This window comes from Venturia canescens, chromosome 9 (genome assembly GCF_019457755.1).
Source record: "Venturia canescens isolate UGA chromosome 9, ASM1945775v1, whole genome shotgun sequence".
Classification (NCBI taxonomy): Eukaryota; Metazoa; Arthropoda; class Insecta; order Hymenoptera; family Ichneumonidae; genus Venturia; species Venturia canescens.
Window position 1 is genome coordinate 18,765,923 of NC_057429.1, and position 20,669 is coordinate 18,786,591.

The window sequence follows — 20,669 nt, forward strand, 5'->3', positions numbered from 1 at the left end:
TCCGATTATTTCCAATCCGCGATAATGCGTGATCAGTGAGCTAATTATTTTCGTCGATTAGCACCTTAAACTCGTGAGAAAAACGGTGTCGAGCTCTCCCCCGTCGACGGACTTTGGACACGCAATAATTTCTGTCGTTAGAAATAGCAAAAGTTCGTGAAAATTCCTCTAATCGTATCGCTACGCCGCGACTTTATAGCCGTTTATAAAAATCGCGTATGTGGCGGTGGGAAACTTTCGTCGGGAAAAGTCTCGTAATTAGCAATAACAAGAATTTTTACTAGCAACTATTTTCACTGTAAATTGAAGCGTGAAATTTACAATTCATCCCACCTTTATGTCGCCGCATGCGCGTGCGGATATTCAATGGGAAAGTACCCAGGAAAATGCGCGACAGCGTCTCTGGACTTTAACTCGTGATTGACAGTTAAAAATAAATTGGCTATTTCATCGGCATCGCAGATCGTCACGATAACGAATCTTCGTAAATAGCAAGCTTGCATTTTTTAAGTATTTTCACAAAACCATTTCTTCACCGTTGGACACATTTTTAAAAAGTTTCAGAACTTCACTTTCTTGGCTTTATTTCGAAGCAACGAATTCTGATCGAAAATCTTTCTTTTTATCGTTTCATTTAGCCTCAAGTAGAAGTGACTGGAGTTGAAGCGTGAGGAAAATCGATCGGTAAACAGCGATGGATTCGAGTAATCATCGAGCAATCGGAGCGATCATTAAGCACAAATCATGAGGGCAAACGCCGTTTTAGAAATCCCATTCGAGTGACGAGAAACGAAAGTTTGGAAGGGACACTCGATCGTTGTGGTTCTTGATCTCTGGCGTGGAGCCGAAAAGAAAATTGCGTCGAAATTAGTCTGTTGGGACTCTGATTTTGCTCTTTTTATCGATGTTTCCAAAGTTGAGGAAAATCGATAATATTTCCCGTTGCTCTCGAGGCTTCTGTACTGAGAATGCTGACGTTGTAGTTGCTCACGAGTTGTGTGCGGTGTCGTTACACGTGGAAATTTCCGACGCTATCACACTTTAGTTATCGCGAATGCTGATGCTCCGTGTACACTCGCCAGAGCAGCTCTGCCCCTTTCGCAATTTCTTTGTGCGTGATTACTTCTTTAGAAAAATTTTCGCTACTGGATGCACGTACAATTTCTGCTGTTTATCATCTTTTCGTGCAATTCCAATTGCGGATGTAAAACGAAAAAGGAATTTCGGTATTTTGACGACTTTTGTTAGCTCTGTGGTCTGACGTCAATCGCGTTATTATTTGAGTTCTTTTCGACGGTTTATACGTTCGAATGATCAAATATAGCGTCGAGCGATCGTTGGATCCGAGGTCAAACTGAAAATTTGTCACTCGAAAATCTTCGTTCGCTTCGGCTCTCCGGAATTGAGTTTCTAGAGGTTCGACAAATTTTCCAAGTTCCCTGGGACGTTGGATCAAGAAATACAATTCCCGACGATGCGAGCTCGTGTCGAGTATCGAATTTGAAGAACTTGACAATTTCGTGAAAAATCACCGCGTCAATCGGTCCCTTTTAAAACGCAGATGAATAGTCTCACACGAATTAGGGAATATTTCACCATTTTATATTTTTCCAACGAGACAGAATAAACTGAATTTTTTGTACGGAGGATCTCGAAGGTTTATCGAATCCCTAAAAAACATTTGACTAGCTGCTGAGCCCCTGAAAATCCAAAAATATGCACGAAGATGCACTTCATCTGTATGAACCAGGAGGAAACATATTGCTCTTCAAAAGACTGAAGCTCTGAACGCAGAGAGCTCACAGCAGACTTGAAGCGTTTTCAAATGATCTAAAAACACCCCTCAAATCGGGGTCTATTTTGAGGGGGTCTCGAAAGGAGATTTCCCTTCGTGAAACAGCATCCAGACAGTGTGTCCGTCTCGTGTTCGAATTCCTTCGAAAACAGAGCTCGTTTCTTCGAAAAATTCGAGTTTTTGTGCTCGCGATAGAGAAGTTTATTTCTACGCATAATTTCCGGCTGAACTAACGGTTTATCGCAAAAGTGTCACGAGCAAAATAAAGCGATTGTAGAGTGCGCGATGTTGAGCCGCCTGTAAAAGCTGCGGCGATCGTACGAGTCTGATGAAACCTCCGCGAGGAAGGATAAGAAAAAAGAGAGTCGCGACTGATACGAAGATTTTTCGAAAAGGCCGGCGGCTATTTCGTCAGAGATCAGCTTCCACACGGAGAGACTTTTAAACCAATATTTCGGATGTATTTGCTAGAAAAATTTGCTATCTTTTGTAACAACGCTGTTCTATATCGCCGTTCTATTACATTTCACCAAAGTGCAATTTAGGTCTGCGACATTCTCACATCGAACGATCTATCGATATCCGAATGTCACTCGTGTCTTTGGCGAAATGTTGAAAATCGGTGAATCGGACTGGACAAATCGCTTGAAATTTTACTATGTGCCACTGGTTAATTTTTACGTTTATACAACGCCTCATATAATTGGTGAGTGCATGAACTTTTTGTTATCTTATTGAGCAAAATTCAATGCAATTTTTCGTATAGCACAGAGAAACGACTGCTATGCTGTCTCCTAAATTTTCATCAAATCATTTCATTATTTACTATGTTTTTGATCAAAATTCGTTCGGTGTTCATTTTTGATATAGTACAGCGCGTTATTTACTATGAACTGTGGTAATGGTTCCCTAACTTTTGCATTATTTGAGACACTCCGTAGCGATTATTGTTATAATAAAAGTTACTAAGAGTTATAATAAGAGTTACTATAAAAACGTAGTAATTTTTGCTGTAAAAGTCGGAGCGGTCGCGAGATAAAAACTGAGAATTCCCAGAACTTTTAAGGCGTACGCAAATGTAGAAAATTTGGATAAAAGCCTTTTGTTACTTCGCTTCATTCTCTTTCGAACAAACGATCGCCGGGAAACGGAAGCTTTTCGAAATTTTAGTGTCCGATTCTCCTGCCCGGTACACAAAGAGAGAACACCAAGTTTTTATTTCCCCGCAGACCTCAAAGGTGGCAACGTTTATGAGTTCTCAGTCTCGACAAACAACTGAATTGCTCTGCCTCGCGTTACATTCATTCGGTAAACAAGCATTTTTCCAACAAAACGCCTCAACATGCATCCTCCGACAATGCGAGAGGGTGGGTATACGCCTGAATCGATGTTAATTTCTATAGAATACAAGAGGGTTGAATTTCCTGTATAAGCTATGCTCCGGAGACTCGAGTAGAATTTTCGTAGGATACAAAAAAATGGTGAGCAATTCCACCACTTTTCGGGAGTTCAGGTAAAAAATAATTATAATAATGAAAATAAGAGCAAAAATTCTATTCTCCGTTTGAATTTTTCTACTCTCTTCGATAGAAAACGAGACTTTTCGATTCCGAGTTCCAGCAAAATGAGAAGAAGCAGCGAAGCTCGCTTTGTGAAGCCCCCCGAAATTCGCGCTCCAATTTCCATCGGCATCCCACCCAAAATTCCTCCGCCTCTTCCAGCCCCGAATACCTCAAGGCTGTAAATAAATTATCGAAAAAAATGATCGACGAAAAGCGTCTCGGCAGGAACAAAAGCTGCGACGCGTTTCGCAGTGTCGATCCGGCGATCGGAAAGTTGGAAGAGGCGAAGAAGAAACACGAACGGCGGGGTTTTCGTATTGAACAAAGAGAGAGAGAGAGAGAGAGAAAGAGAACTGTGGTCGCGGCAAAATGAATCAAGACCTTTGCGGCTTGTTATTCTCGTTGCTCGGGCTGCTGCGCAGCCACCCTATTATCCGACCGCATGGGGTACGTGATAATTAGTAATACAATAAACGGAGCGAGGGCGGGATGTAAGACGGAGGGAGCGAGGGGTGGCCGGGGACGCGAGAGTCTGCCGGAGTCCCGCATGACCAACAATTTATTTCGATCCTGAGGCAGGTCTGCGTTTCGTAGCTTTCTGCTGCAACTGTATATAAGCATACACGCAACCGGTAACTTCCGGTACGGAATTAGAAGCTTCAATAAAGCCTCTCGCTTTCCCGTTTCCCTTCTTCTTCTCGCCCACCGTCTTTTCTCTCGAAGGCAACTCGTTATTGGCAGAGTGTGGCACGAAAAAACTCGAGCTCTTTGTACTCCTTCGATACGTGCCGGGCTACGAAAATTTTGGATTTCTTTTTCACAGGCACGCGCAACAGAGAAAATAAAAGTCGAAGAAGCACTTTTTCGTCGCTTTTCTTGATCGTCCGGAGCCGAAAGTTTGAGGATTTTCTTTGCAGTGCAGCTTTGGTGCGTTTCCAAAAGCAACGGAAAATTCATTTTTCGTCTTGTTTACTCGACGACGTGTTCAAATTTTCCTCCAACCCCGACCGTGGGTGAAAAAATTTGTTGCTACATTCGGGAGAAAAATGTTATCTCATTTATGAAGTACGTCAATCGGCTGTTCGATTCAACGGAATGCTACGCCAACGTCAGACGTTTTGTTGTCCCATGACGATGCACTTTCGTTCGAGTGAAATGCGTCGCGATGTTATAACATCGATATTTATATACAAATTGTAAAAGGCGCCTCTGATTGTTCCAAGTATGATAAATTATCCGGCGGGTTAAATGGCCCGATTGTCACAAGTCGATTGGTCAATTTCAGTCTCTCACGACTATGAACGATATTCCCGAGCCCGTTTGACCAAGGCTTTCCACGCGGGCAGCCTGCAGCAAGAGGCAACGATCTCCCTCGTCGTAAAGTGGCTGCGATTAATGCACCAATGAAACGAAGAAAATGAAAATTAAATGAAAATATTATCTGCGAGAGAGCGCGCAGCACGAGTGAGATGACGTCACGAGTGCACGTCGAATTCCATTGAAATCGAAAAGCTTGTGCGCTCTCGAGCTTCCTGAAGCTCCTGACGGAATGGAAGCACCGAAAAAAACCAAATTCAATGCATCCAAAGTCACTGCGAAAGCCAAAGTTGATACTTTCGAACTTCCCTGCCCTGACATACTGGAAAATTGTTTCATGGGACTGGAAGCCAATCATGAGAAGGTGTTTTAAAGACGTTATGAAATAAATAAACTTGTTGCTTGATCAATGCTTCATTCTATGAATTGAGCATTAATATTAAAAACAAATAACCATGAAAAACGTGTGCGATAAAATGCAACATCTTTTGATGAAATTAAAAAATATATTAATTAATGTCTCTTCAACGCGTTGAGCTACAGACTTCGAAGAGGTCGCAATCGAAAGAAAAAATAAAATAAAAAATACGTCAACTTGCAGTATTCTCTGAAATACTGTAATTAAATAATTATTAAAGAAAAAAATATTTGAAAATTTTCGAATATTTGTTTCTTTAATTTGAAAATTTTGAAAATTGTACGTTGCCTTAACTTAAGTACTTAACAGGCGAAATTTATATCTTCGTGATCAAAAGAACGAGTAATGGAAATGAATTAATCGATTAAATTTTTTCCTTCCTTTGAATTATACAGTTAACCAAGATTTCGTCAGACAATCTACCAAAACTTAACCTTTCTTTGTAATTTACAATTTTATTGGAATGATCGTTTTGTATTTGTGTGCGATGTCTGCGCTCTATTCGATTGCTCACTCGTGTTTCTTCTCTAATTCAGTGAAGCTCATCCTCAACAACTGTCATATCGATTGCCTCAATTTTATAGTCATGTCTCACCAACCAATTCTCAAATTCTCAAACTGGAGCAAGTACATCATCGTCTCACACGAGTTTCGTAAAAATTCTCGACTCGAGTGAGATTAGTCTTGCTCTGGATCAATGATGATAATATTTTTCAACTTAATCACTGAATTCTAATAAAGTTTCTATTGCCTCTCAGAAATCATGAACAGAACGTTCCCAACATAATCTTATTGTTTTTTCCTCAAACTGAAAGCAACTCGAGATTTTACTAGCGAGTTTTCAAAATAGAAATACAGCTCGATGAGTCCATAGACTCGGAGGTAAAATGTCGAGAACGACGAAAACAGAGCCGAAACGAAGTACACGCAGGCGTACGAACATTTAAGCAAACTCGAGTCTTTCTTATCGCTCATTGAAACGTTTTTCACGTCGTTAGCTGAACGCTAATATTTTAATGAAATTTTTATCCAGCCGATCTTAAAAATAAAAGAGGAAAAAAATGTGTTTTTTGACTCGCGAGACAAATGCGCCGCAAATTTTTGGAGAGAACGATAAAGGGTTTGCGTGGGTGGGATAAAAAAGGAAAATTCTGTTTGGAAGTAATTTGAACTACCGAAAAAAGGTCGAAAATGGGCAAATTCGTCGTCCCGGTTATCTTATCGCTCGACTCGAGTTAAAGACGTTTCGTGAGCTTACTTTCAGCGGACTTATTTTACCTCTTTTCTTATTCATTTAACGAGAAAAGGTCAAAGAACTCGAGATAAGGAGGAACGGAAGAGTGCGAACGCACTCTCCGCGCGACGCTCTTAAAAAGTCAAATGTAAGTTGCGAGCAGGCGTCTCGACTAACGTTTATACGACGAAAAATGAGATACATTCGTTTGTACAAAGCATCACTCAGTTTATGCACCGATATGTGGGTTAAGTCGGCTCTTTAATATTTATCGAACATTTGACTTTTTGAATTGTATACGAGCCAATGAGAGAAAGAAGCAGCTTTGAAATTCTTCCACACTTCACCTCTCGGCTACTCAGTCGTGCATTTTTATCCTCTCGTGAAAGTTCGATGATAGAAAAAGCAGAGCAAGAATCGACTGAAAAAGCAAAATTCGACGAATGGAAAAATTTCGCACATTTTTTCCCTCTTGTTCCGAGGGAAAAAAGGAGCATTCGTGTTTTCGGAAACCCCCTTAATTAACCTCCGTGGTAAGAAGAAAATACTGAAAAATCCAATAGAAAAATGGGAGGAACTTTGATTCGCGTAAAATTAATTAAAAATTCGTTTTCTCCAATTTTACACATTTTTCAAAAAGTTTTTCCACGATTCGAATTCCGAACAATTCCCGAGATTTCCGGGGCACGAGGAATCGCCAATTCGCGAGCGGAAAAATTATTATCGGGGAGCCTGAGAGAACTGAGAAGCAGATTGCAAAGCACCGCGGCGGATCGATGAAAAGTACGCGCGCGAAGTTACGTAAACGCAAAGAACTGCGTGATTAGAGCAATTATAACTGGTACGTCGGAGGAAACGTTCGGGGAGGGAGCGACACCGGAAATGTGTCGTCTTTAAAGATTTCCGGTAAGCAGGACGAGTCGACGCGGGCGCGAATAAAGACGCGCGGTCCGCGAGATAAATAAATGCGGCACGACCGCGCAGACGAAGAGGCTCACAGACCGGAGAAAGGGAAAGTCGACGCGGTGAAAGTTTAGCGTCGTTGTAACCGGAGGAAGAAAAATAGATGGAGAAAGAAGAAAAAAACGTGCTTTTCATATACTTTAACGCGCGCTCGGAGGAACGCTTGCTCCGGGGAATCCAGCTGGGCATGTTCGGCTCTCGACTCCGCGCACGACGAGTTACGTTACGAGAGACAAAAACAGTGAGAAAGACGAGTTCTCGATCACAGACGTGATATTTTTCGAGACAAACGTCCGCGAGTTCCAGTCTTACGATCCCGGGGAAGAAACTCCAGGCAAAAAGCGCTTGCTGCAATACCTTCATTCGCGAATCTCTCATCGGGCATGTGATTTTTGATGATGATGAGAAACCAAGAAGAACTTGATCGCATCGTCTCCTTTGTGAGTGAATATTCGCCAGGGCTTTCCTCCAGTCAATTATTTTCCGATTAATTCAGTACTCCTTCAGGACAATGGAAACTGAGATCCTGTAAATGTCGAATTTTCAGGTCTTTCAACCCAAATTTATAGATTCCGAAATGTCCGCTTGGAGAACAATAAAATACAAATTCTTTAGGCACTTCGGATTTCAGTTGTTCTCGGTGACCAATCGAGTCGTCAAAATCTTACTATTTTAGTTTTTCTCACATTTGATTTTGATTTTCTGGCACGATTACGCAGTTTTCGTATGAAATAAAATCTTTCGTATTGTCCAATTCGGATTAATTTAGTGCGAATAAACGTTTTTTTCGTATTCGCTTAGACTCAGAACGACGCGGACTTGATTGCAGCATTTTTTTTTTTTTATAACGATCACACCTACTTTTAATGACAATTTGACCTCCGAGCACGAACTGAGTTATAGTCCCGTATATTTATTATGTTTTTGCCCCCCAGCCCCCCCCCCCCCTCGTCCCTTCAAATTATGATTCATCCCATCCTCGTGATTAATTTCACACTTGAATATCCCCTGAATAGTAGGGACTCACGTAGAACGTGAGTCGGTGGTATCTCGTGCACGAGAGTCATTCATTTGCGAAGATAATGAGCGAGTTGCAGAGGTCAATATGTGCGAGAACGTCAATACCGCAATTATCTCGAAATACAATTTTTCTCTCAATCTTCTTATTATTCGTTACAATTATCATTATTATTTTTATAATCCGATTCCGAGAAAGTGGAAAAAAAATCAGGAAATGAACGTTTTGGAGCAAAGTTCAAGAACTGGCTCGAAAAATCGAATGTTTTCGATTCTGGAGATGAAAAATTTGTCAGAAAAACGGTGGAGAAATCGACATTTCTTTTTATTCTCGTTTCGTAAAACTCCGAATTTCGTTATTTTGATAAATCGTGTTCGTTCAACAATTTTTTCAACCTTTCCACCCAAGTTATTCGTCGCTCACGAAATTCGTTGCTTCTGATTTTCGTGCAATTTGACTTGATTTCTTCGGTATTTCGAGCGTGACAAAGTGAATGTAAATAAATCGAAAAAATGAATTCTTCAGCACTAGAGAATCGGAGGTGGAGCAGGCTTCGTTAATTCGGCTCTAACGATCTCCCCAAAAAATGACTAATCGATAAATAATCGTCGCACCGATCGGGTATGAATCATCGTAAGAAATCATCGAAGTCGGAAATTTTCCGTAGTCATAAGTAGAGAAATTTTTCGATTACGCGATCCCCCGGCGTTGATCATTCGTTCGATAAGCGAGCGAAGGAGATTTTCTCTTTTTTATTTTTCTCTCGAATGCGTTGGAAATTTCGAGAGATTTCGTTGTTTTTGTTGCTGTTGGTGCGAGTCTCTCTTTTCCAACGCGAGTCGAAAATTACGCAATCGCGGTAGCCTCTTTATTATTATTTATTCGGAATATAACCGCGAAATGTGAAAGTTCTGGGAGGACGAGATAAACGAGGCGCCAGGCCCTCGAGCGCCAAATGCTCGATACATAAAAGTAAATGTGCGCGAGGATCTTATACGAGACGACAAACGAGAGCGACGAAAGTGCAGCTTGTTCAGTCGTTTTGCAAGCTGTTCGATCACTTTTATCTCATTTTTATGTTTTTTTGTTCGTTCATTCCCAATCCATTGTGCGCTCATTAAGGATCTCAAAGAAACGACTTTTCCATCGGGCTTTTTTTCTTGTTCTGCACAAATTTTGAGAGATCGATAAATGAGAATATTTCGTCGCTGTAATGATTGCGAATTAGTCGAGTAGAGAAAAATATTTTTGAGTTTCGACGTATTTTTTCGTTGACACGAAACTTTGAAATATTTTTGAGTTCCAGCGATACTGCGAACTTTCAAGCGAATAACGCTGTGGAAGAGAATCAGGATGAGCGGCACAATGAGGAGCGAAAAAAACCAAAAGATTTTTTAGTCGAAATACCCTAATTACGTGTGTACACTCACAGTCCCGAAGCGCTCGACAGCAGGTGAGTTATAAATAAATTTATGTGCACGCCAGTGTCGCGAGCCTGGCACGAAATGAATTTACGTATACGTTTTTTTTGACGAATGATATTCTGCTCAATTTCGAGACGACTTTCGGCTCTCATTTCACCGTTCAATCACTGTCAATTTAACGATTTAAATTCGATGCTAGCAAGCGAGGATTTTGACACAGAAATTTCTACGAAAATATTGTTCTTTATTATATAAAAAATAAAAATAAAATTTTCCCAACTGAACTTTGATATTCGAGCACGAAAATAGTAACGCGAATGCGCGAATAATTTGAGGCCAAAAGTGCTCAAAAATTCTCCCAAAATGTCCATCTCATATTCACAAAATCGAAAACGAAATTCACGAAAACTGGAACACCAAAACAATCGTCCACCAACTCAACCTAAAAAGCCTGGAAACCGAAATCCCATTTTAAATAATTCAATGAAAGAAGGAGAAAAACATCGAAAATGTTTGAATGCGAGAGCTGGAAATTTTAAATTGTAGAAGAGCCCAGTCAAAAGTTTGCTTCCATGAACCCCGAACAGTAATTCGAGGCCACCGTTGCGCTGTAAAAAACGTCGATGTGATCGAACACTTGTCGGCAATACGAGGATCGAACTCACGTATGAGAAAAACCTCTCTAACGAGGCGAGTAAAGTGGAGTTGATAAAATTCTGGATAAAATATTCCTACGCATTAGATTCGTACCGCGCGGAATATGAGCTCGAAAATATTATGGATCAGTAAGGAGCAGTAACTATGAAAATTTATAACACTCCGGAGGCATCGTCAGCCGCAGATGTTTTAATTAAATAGATGGCGATAAGAAAAAAGCCTCCGGGCGTCTTATCGTCCGTTATCTTATCTGGATACGTGTATGTAAGTGCGTGTACGCCGATTCCTTTTTTCTTAAGGAAAAGACAAATAAACATAGATCAAACAGATCATTAATGACGGCCAGCATCTCGCTCTCTCATGATAAATAACACTTTTTCATGGAGCTCGGAGCCAGAGGAAGTTAACGGTAAAGCCTCGCCTCTGATCCTTGAACCGAGCCTCGCGGAAAGTCCTCGAAAAATACAGAAAATGGCTGATTCGATGGTGGAAATTAAAAAGGAGCTGGAGCGTTGATAAAAATTTGGTTTTTTATCAAAATTTGTTAAAAAAAATGTTTAATGGATAATAAAAAATATCGATTTTTCATAAACAAACAACAAAGGTGTAATTAATGTTTGAACGTTCAATCAAAAACATTGATTTTTTAATAACTGAAGCAAACGCTAAAAAAATGTTTAAGAAGATAATTTTTTTGGCAAAATTTGTTAAAAAAGAGCACGAAATACTCGAATTCGGTTCAAAAGGCGATCGGGTCTTCCGGACCCGATCGCGTGTGACGCGAGCGATTCGCTGGGTTGTAAAAACACGAGCGAAGCGCCGGATGAAAGAGGCGAAAATTATTGACCGATCACGTGCACTTCGTTACGCAAGCGCGTTTTGTTTTAATCTCAAAGTCTGCGTTTAGTTTTTGTTCGATTAAAATGAGCCAAGACTCCGAGGACAAAGAGAAGGAAAGTTTTTCGAGAAAAAGAGAAATGCACGGGCACGTCCCTGAAAAAGGAAGCGTGCAAAATCATCAGGCCTTTTCCTGCCTCTTGAAAGACACTTTTCGAAGCGACTCGTGTTCGTTGACACTCCGCATGTACATGCGCGCATACACCGCCGACTTTTTGCCAACGTCTGTAAGACACATGCGATATTTCAATTCATCCTACGTATAGCAACGCCGAAAGCAGGCCCAAGTGCGCGACAGATGTATTGGCTGTACCGTCGCGCTTATGTACCTTATGAAAAAGCTACAAATATGGCCATCATCCTCGTATAAGTAAACAAAATATGAAAATAATGTACAGACACGTTCTAAGTGGCAGTCGGCCCTCGTGAACGGGGATAAATAATCGCTCGCAAGGTTTAATAACCTCCTCTCAGTTCTCGACATTTAATGCAAGAATCTTTAACGAAAAGTCCACTTCGAAAGCGGATTTCGAAGGTCTCGAGGCTTCGGGTCGCTCACGTTCGACGGCCTTGTCGAGTTGGAATACAAAACCGAATGTTTGGAGTAAAATCATTTCGTGCCTCTTTTGGAGTAAAATCAGTTCGTGCGTTTTTGGAGTAGAATCATTTCGTGTATTTTTCGGAGTGAAATCATTTCGTGTATTATGAGAATTCATTGGATTTTGACAGCCAGCAAATGCCACTGAGATGTTGCTTTACGAGATTTCGCTTGAAACCTTCGACCGTCGTTGTTCCCTCGACAATAAAATCGCCGTCGATCTCGTCCGCGCTGGTGCTGGGCTCCGAATTTCCGTGCGTTCGCTCCTGTCACTGTTCCGGGACACGCGGAAGAACTGAAATCGGAGAAAAAAGGAGCCGCGATCGAGCCGCGAGTTTGAGAAAAATGGCGAAAATCAATTGGACCTCGGTGCCAATTAAAAAGTACAAATTGGAGGAGCCAAAAATACGAATGATCCCAGTAAATTAATGTTTTTTTTCTCCACCAGGATTAAGGGGACGGTTATTCGATCCGCAACGAATTCGGTAATAAAAAATCGGAGAAAAAGAACCGAGGGAGGAGAAAGAGAGAGAGGGGATTGCAAAATGGAGTAACAAGACCGAGATGACTTTTGTACGGCGACGGGGGGCTCCACGGGGGAAAGGCTGAGCAAAAAAGCAGCGGTTCATAACGGAGGGAGCCGCGCGGAGGAGTCTTTTCTTGCTCGAGCCTCGAGGATTTGCGTATAGGAAGAAGAAAACGTATATGCCAAGGCGGTTCTCGCGCCGTCTCGCGTGTTACAAGAGAGTGCACATGCAGAGAGCAGCTCGCTCGCCCATGCTGCTGCCGCTGCTGTTGCTGCTATTGCTCAGACGAAAGGGGAGAAGCTGCGAGAGCAACGGGGAGAATCGACTGCTCGTTCTTGCGATCCCGGAGTATCACGATCCTCGGAAGAAAGAAAGAGATGGAGCCTCAGAAAAAGAGAAAGCCGAGAAGAGAGAGGGAGAGAGAGAGCAAAAAAAGAAAAGAGAGAGAGCGAAAGGTGTGGGCTCGCCCATATCACGAAGAAGGAGACAAATCTATGGGTTATTTTACGCCAAACCGTCAATTCTCTCAGCGCTTTGAAAACTCCATTTCTCCCTTGCCAAAACGCAGTTGCACCATTTTCTCGCCTCATTTTCAACGATTTTTCGATATCCAAAAGCATTTTTTCACAGTTTCAATGAACTCTGAAAACTTGAATATTTTTTCAAACTGGTTTTACGTCATTTACGGGAAAATTGGGATTCGAAACTTTTTTGTATCGATCCAAAGCTCTTTCGCGATCGTTTTCATATTCCCTGGCACAAATTTCACTGCGTTTTCTCAGGTTTTCAGATCCCCAGCCCAGGCGCCCAGATTTTATCGTTTTTTCTCTTCCTCCAGCCAGCAAGCGCGGACAACGCTTTTGAGCATTACTGCGAAGCCGCAGCGTCGTAGTGTCTCTACAAGAGTCGAAAATATCATAAAATCGTTTATCGTAACGACCGTAAAAAGAGCATAGCAATTATAAATAAATTTGAATCCCCTAGTTTTGTAAAGTCGTTGAAAAAGGTTCGAAATTTTTCAAACGATCGGACGATTCCCTGTGAAAAAATGAATTCAGCGAGACCCTCGAACGGAAGATTCGATATGAAACACTCCATGCAAAGACACGCGCAATCGAGATGCTGTGTCCGTGTGCGAATGTTTGTCAGACAAGGAGAGCGATCAGGCCGGAGCGGTGGCGGGGCGGGGGGGGGGGGGGGGGGGCGCTGCAACAGCGAGACAGCGAGAAAAAAAGCAATGGCGATCGTATAATGTCACACGCTGAGAAGCCTGACGTCATCGATCCTTCGATAAATACGCTTTTATTTATTATTCCTGTGATTATTTATTGACCCGTGTTCGCCTCGGTTTAATCACGGTTTTTTAGTCCTATTAATTCGAAAAATTTCAAGTGTGTGCGAAGCGCGGACGAAAAGCTTGAAAAATGTCGTAAATTTCATCCGCAAAGTTATCGGATTCACGCTTTTCCGAACGAGACCCCAAGCGATTGAATTCCCTTCGATTTCTTTTTCCACCGCGGTCGAACGAAAAGGCACGACGCCAGGATTTCGCGAGCACGAATCGAGGCAACTCGAAAAAGGGAAAAAAATTTCGAAATTTCATAAATCTGTAACGTTCAATTAACAACCAAGTGGAAAATAAACGCTCCGCGTGCCAACGAGCGATCGAAACGAGGGAAAAAAGTGTGGGGAGTCTGGAAAGCAGACGCTCGCGGGACGATAAGAGATAAGCGAGTTATCCTACGGAGGCACTTGATTATCGCTTCCGGTGAAATTTCAGAGAGCACTTTAGCGTCCTACGAACTTCAGCGTATCGTTTTTAGTGAGGATATGACAAGCCCTGGGAAACGGATTCGAAACAGCATGGACGAACTCTTTTGAATACGCGCTCGGCTCTTTCTTTCCTTTTTTTCAAGAACAATGCGACGCGAGGACAAAAAACTCCCGGGTTTGGAGGCGAGTTGCAACAAGTTTATGCAACACTGTTTATTTCGATTACATTCAATCGCCGCAGTCCTCCGTCACCGCGCGTTATCGTTTCGTCATGAAAAAACAAACGAACGTTAATTTTTCAAATCCTTTGCGCTGGAATAAGTTGATCGACGAACATTTACGACGTTTCGACGGATTTTTCGGAGGCTACAAATCCCCGAAATTTAGTGCTCGTTTTTGGACTACTCGGTGCTCGAGTTTGCTCAATTTTTCTGGAAATTCTCAAATTTTATTACTTCTTAAGGCAGATCGTGCCCGAAGGATCGTATTTTATGGGTGTTTAAATGATTCGGTCGATTTTTATTCCCTAATTAAGGTAGCTCCTGCACTGCATGCTAGTCAAATGAGTGCTAAATTTTCAAAACGCTTTTACACCAAGTTTAACGTACCGATTAAATGTAACGTTAGTGGATTTGTATTACAGCATATCTTATTAAGATGTAAAAATATTAAAAACGCTAGTTTTGCAAAACCATCAACCGATAAATGCAAATTTCCACGCTGACACACTTTCGCTGGTATTTTTCAAAGAATTATCTGCGTTTTTCCATCGATTTTATTGCAACGAGTCTCATTTTGTTCGTCAACCGGTCCTCTATGAATCCACCGTGTAGTTGTTTTTTTAACTTGATCGTTTCACCGTTGCAGCTAATTGTTAATCAAGTGAAAAAACTTTTTCATTAATAATTTCTCTCAGGAATGAGTTGAAAGGAAAATCTACGTGGTGAATTCGTAGAGGATCGGTTGAGGACCGATATGAGACTTGGTGCAATAAAATCGGTTAAAAAATACAGACGATTCTTTGAAAAATAGCTGTGAAAATGTGTCGTCGTGGAAATTTGCATGCCTCAGTTGATAGTTTTGCAAAACTATCATTTTAAATATTTTTTCACGTTAATAAGATATGCTTGAATGCATATCTACTAACAATAAGTTTAATCGGTACGTTGAACTTGGTCCAAAAGCGTTTTGCAAATTTAGCACTCATTTGACTAGCATGCAGCACAGGAGTTACCTTAAAGACACAATATCACTTTAAATCAAGGTCAGAGTTCAAATCATTCGAGATTGATTGAAAAAATCGCATTAGAGAACGCGAAGGGTAAACACAACGGGAAATGGACAAAGAAAAAAGTGTTATCAAGGACGGAAGGGGTCGTGACAGGATCGTTTCGTGCATGAGCTGCCTTAATAAAGAGTGCTCGTCATCCGAGGCTCGAGGCACGTTGTCGTCAATTTTTCACGACTTTTAAACTAACTCGCCATCATTTAAGGAAGTCTCGAGACTCCCCTTGCCGTGGAAGCTTCAAAAAAGTTGGTCCAGTGCGAAAAGCGTAGGAAAATTTGAGCTTTTCGTTATTTTACAAACTTCAAGTAAACCGATCGTCACTAAAATATAAAACCGCGCGGGAATCTCGATCTGTTGGACTGGAAACGTAGCAATCGCGTGCACTAAAAGTCCTGAGGGAACGTGAACGATAACGCGCGCGTTATGTTTGCGTAACTGGCAGGCTCTTGAGGCACACAACCCCGCGGGCGTCGAGACATTGTGAATTCATATGACGAGTATGTACGCGAGTTGATAAGAGTTTAAACGAGTGCAGGTACGGTGCGTCGAACTTGTTCGCTCGCAGCGCTTCATAAACACGTGTATCGATGCCGGGACACGGCAGCAGCTTTGGTGCGAAAGAATGACGAAAAATTATGCGAAGACGCGTGGAAAAGGATTTTTATTTAGACGAAAAAATGTTACTCACCGTTCTGCGGAGTTTTCTCGAGCGAGGCCTCTCCGAACGGGACTTTGGCGTAGAGCGTTCCCTTCTCGTTGCGAAAAAACGAAGCAAACGGTCGCACTTGGTCCCCCTTGGGATCGGCGGTCTCACGAGCTCCTGCGGACAAAAAATGAAGGAGTTTTGCGAAAATGAATGAACGATTTAATCACGATTTATCAGACGAAGGAAAAAGTAACTAGTCGCTGAGCCGATGACCTCGAGACAGGGAAGTGACATTTGGCGCGATGGGGAAAGCCGGAAGCCTTCGGAGCTCTCGACAACCCAGGAGCGATTTGCTCGCGGCCTGTACCAGGAAGCGAAACTCAAGACCTCGAGGCCCCGGGCTGCGTGCGAGACCGTACGAACCGCCGGGAAACGACGCACTCGGAGGTTGAAGGATCAGCGTCAGGTGTCGTTGTCGTGCCCCGAGGACCTCCCGAGGTTACGTCCAACGCGAATGGTAACGACGGCTCAGTTTTTTGCCCGTTGACCATGACGCCGAGCCAATGACCATCGGGAGGAAATAAACGGATTTGAAGGCGTCCCCGGGACTCGGGAGAGAGGGAAAACGCACGTCGCGGTTGCCTCGAGACGCCAACGAATGCGAATGTCGGAATAAACTCGATTGAAGACTCTTTGGAAAAACCTTAACCCCAAAGTATTCCGTGTCCTTAAAGAATTCATCGGGAATTGATAAAATTGTCAAAACCAAGCTTCTTTCCCAATCCGTGGTTCGAGAGCGCCCTAATTGCTGCAATGACCATTATTTTAAGGGGGAATACCGAAAGAGTCTTACGACGATTCGATTGAAGCGGGCCAAAATCGAAGGTTTTCGCCTAAACAAGCTCCGTTATTTCTTTCGTCATTGAGAAAAAGCGTGCGCATCGTCGAGGTTAATTTACGAGAGGAGTTGCTCGAGCGAAACGTAAAATCTTCGCTCCCGCACGAGAAATTTCGTTCGGAGTCACGTGGCTCGACGCGTACGTCCAATTAAATCTGTCACGGCATTTCACGACAGCATATACGGGCGCATCGGGGCCTCGCGTTCGTCTATAAATAGAGAAAAATTCTCGATCGTTTATCCTCCTTTTGGTCACACGCTCAACACGCCCTCGCACCGGACCCCGTCCGGGCCGTTTCTCCCTTCGACGCCCTTCGCAATCTCGTGCCACTAAATTTAACAAGGCGATAGGAAAGGTCGCGAACGACGCGTAAACGAGCGAGTCCACGAAAGTTTTTACTCCCCGGCGAAAAACATGCTAGCGAGGTCCAATTCGTGCGACTTTTTCCCAAAAAGTTCAATAATTTTTCATGTTTTGGGAGAAACTCGAATTTGGATTGTCTCGAATCGAAATTTTGTTTGCCAACGAGCACAGAAATCGGTTTTTATCAGTCTGCTGAAGAATTCCAGAATTGAAGAGTTTTTTCGACCGAGCGAAGGTCGATCAATATCGAGAGGAAAACAAACACGTTCAAGAACGCGACTCAAGCTTTGAACATCGATCGAAATCTATGGAAAAGTTGGCCGAAAAACAAACACGAAACTCCCGGAGGCCTCGGAGCCCCGAATTTTTGGGCTCTTCGATCGCCCTCGCTTTTTATTCCCTCGCCTGCGAAACGTGTCTTCCTCCGAATGAGAATCGTGGGCAAGGTAAATTCAGCCGCGCGTTTGTCCCTCGCGCGAGCAACGCCGAAGCGGCCTCGACACACGGAAATAAATGGGTTTCGTGTGTAAAGTAAAGATTGAAAAATGTTCATTCCCTTCGACGAATTACCGAGCGAAATATCGGGCCAGTATTTTTCGAGTGCTTTCCGATGCGCCGTTTTCGACGAATCAATTCCCTCCAGGACTCGAGATCGGAGCGAGTCGGAGGCTCGAGAGGCGTCCGTGAGCTCGCCGATGATTCTGCAATTCCGAAAACTCCTCGGTCCGTTCGCGGTAGTCGGTGCTCCGCGAGATTCTCCGAGAGTTGCCGGCGCGGCGAGTCGCGCAAGTGTCAAAATCTCGGAAGAAATAAAAGTCGCTCGAGGAGCGTAATTCGAGGAAAACCACGGTGCGGAAAAATTCACGGGAGAGGTTGATTTATTAAAGCGCAAAGTAATGAAAGGAGGAGTGAAAAAAAATGGTACGAAAAGGAGGCGTAAGAGGAGAATAACGGCAGCGCACGTTGCTCGGCGAGTGTCTCAATCTACGGGCAATAACCGAGGACGATCGAAACAATAATAAGCATCGACAATAACTATTTTGTAAGGAGAACTGTGCGGACTGCGCGAGGGGCGTCGAGAGGGGGGGGAGCGAAGCGGGAGAGCGAGAGAGTCGAGAGCGCATGAATAGGAGTCTTCATTCATGCGAGCGTCCGCCGAGGGTGGAAGGGGTTCCGGGGAGCGGTTGTGTCGATGGCCGCCACAAGTCGTTCCGAGTCGCCTGCCCCCGAACAACTTCTTAGCTCGAGCGTGTGTGCCTCAGTGTGTGCGCACGTAGAATTTTGTGTGTGTAGGAAGGTGAGCGTCGAGAGTAATTTTCCTCGCGATCGGTCACTGCGTGTGTATCTACGCTCGCTTCGGAGATCGGGGAGTCGAGAGACTCGAGTTTATGCTCGTGTTATTTATGTGCGAGTATGGAGGAGGCGGGGGGAGTGAAATTGACGAAAGCATTGTCGACGATAAATTGCGAAATGGAATGATGAGAAAATGGGCATTTTTTCTCCGTCGAATAACTGTATTTGGATGGGGGGAAAAAAGTTGAGTGGTCGTTCGAGGTTACGAAAATATTGACTATTTTTTCGGAGGATTTTTCTCTCCGGGGCCTCGAGCGATTCGATGAATATTTTGAAGGTCAACGGAGCGAGGGGGAACGGACGCCGGAGTCGGAGGGACAGCGCGATTCGCTTTGTTTTCATCTCCGTCCTCGACCGGGCTCACCTTTCTTTTCAAGTATTTCTATAGTTTCGTGAAAAATCGTTAAAACTTTCAAAGCGACTTGGAATTATGTAATTACGAGATTGATCGTGTTGAAAAATGATAAATAAACGAAAAATTCGACTCGACGCTGTCCCCCGATGCACGCCTTTCGCCTCGGACTCGTTTTTTGCCTTTACCTTCTCTCCGCTTTACTCGCTCTCTCTCTCTCTCTCTCGGCTCTTTCCGCGAGCAGAGGGTCACACGAAGCCTCCGCTTATAATAGCAATATTACTATTATTTTCTCCGCTGCTCTCTCTCTGCTGTGAGATCGAGGGAGAAAGAGAAATAAAGAGGGAAAAGAAGGGGGAAGTGGGGCGGGGGGGGGGGGGGGGGAGGCTCGGTATCACGATTAAACTTCAACGCCCCCCTGCTCGAGACCATAAACCTCGTGTTCCATTCCTCGAGTTAAAAGTGCAGGAAAGAAGAGACGAAAACGAGAAGCAAAAAGAAAAAACTTTATACACAGTTTCACTTTCAAGATGTTTTCTCATCGTAACGTTACTTGCGCTGCGAAGCTATGAGCTTTTTTACCAACGCACACTCTCTCCCATATGGGAGTGTGAGAACGAAGTTATTGAACGAACTTTTTCGTAATGAAATATGAAAACGAAAATCTCCGGATGCGAGTGCGTTCCGCCAGTTTGATTATTTTGCGGTAACGTTTTCATTCGGAGTGAAAAAAGACCAGTGAAAAAGTATTTTTTAGATTTCACGTTGAGAATTGTAAGGGAATTGAAATGTTACTGTGAAAGTTTATGTACCGAGTAGAAAAAACGAATGTAACGGTACACCGAAATTTAGCTTCGGGGCTCGAAAAAAGGATTCGAGATAAAACGTGCGTAGACCGATATTGAAATCGCGAGAGGAACACTCGAATCGCTTCGCCATACGATAAAGCTTGTCTATGAAGAAACTGGTAAGAAAGAAAAAAATGTTTGTAGTAAAAGTCACTTTTTGAGGGAGAAAAAAGAAACGGCGTGAGCAACAACGAGGCTTTGAAATACGCACGATTTTGTTCCGTCCGAGGTGTACTGCGCGAGGTCCGTTTAACGCGAAGAAAAAACAAAAACTCGAAAATATGAAAGGAAAACGAAAAGAGCCGTTTTTTTCCGAGGTCACGTGATCCTGCTGTTGGTCAAGTGTTTTTGGCCTCAAGTACAAGAGAAAAAGAATGAAAGAGAAAATAAAAATTGGCAAAGCAAAATGTATTTTCACGCTCGCTGCGAATCACAAAGCCTGCGGATCTCTTTTTCTTCGTCGCTTTATCTCGACTCTCTTTCTCTCTCTCGCGCGCGCGCACTGGTATCGCCCGCTCGACGTTGCCAAGTTTACGAGGGTGTGCGAGGGCGCGCGGAAGAGCGAGAGGGAAGAAGGGGAACGCTGTGCACGAACGAAGAACGACGACTCATACGCAGCGGCTCCGCTGCCGATACACTCGCTCGCTTCCCGGTAGAGCGGGCAAAAGCGAGATCGTGGTGGGGGGCGCGAGAAAGAGAGAGAGAGAAAGAGTTGCCGGCAGAACGAGACTGCTGAT

At 43.3% G+C, this 20,669-nt stretch overlaps 1 long non-coding RNA gene across 2 annotated transcripts in view; it reads right to left on the reverse strand.

The window, feature by feature from the left end:
- Nucleotides 1-20,408, reverse strand: part of LOC122415763 (uncharacterized) — a 117,569-nt gene extending 97,161 nt beyond the window's left edge. For both annotated transcript variants that reach the window (XR_006261970.1, XR_006261969.1), the window contains exons 1-2: nucleotides 20,144-20,408; nucleotides 16,160-16,291 (exon numbers count right to left, since the gene is read on the reverse strand). This is a non-coding gene — a long non-coding RNA (uncharacterized lncRNA). The remainder of the gene's footprint in view (nucleotides 1-16,159; nucleotides 16,292-20,143) is intronic.
- Nucleotides 20,409-20,669: the final 261 nt, after the last annotated feature.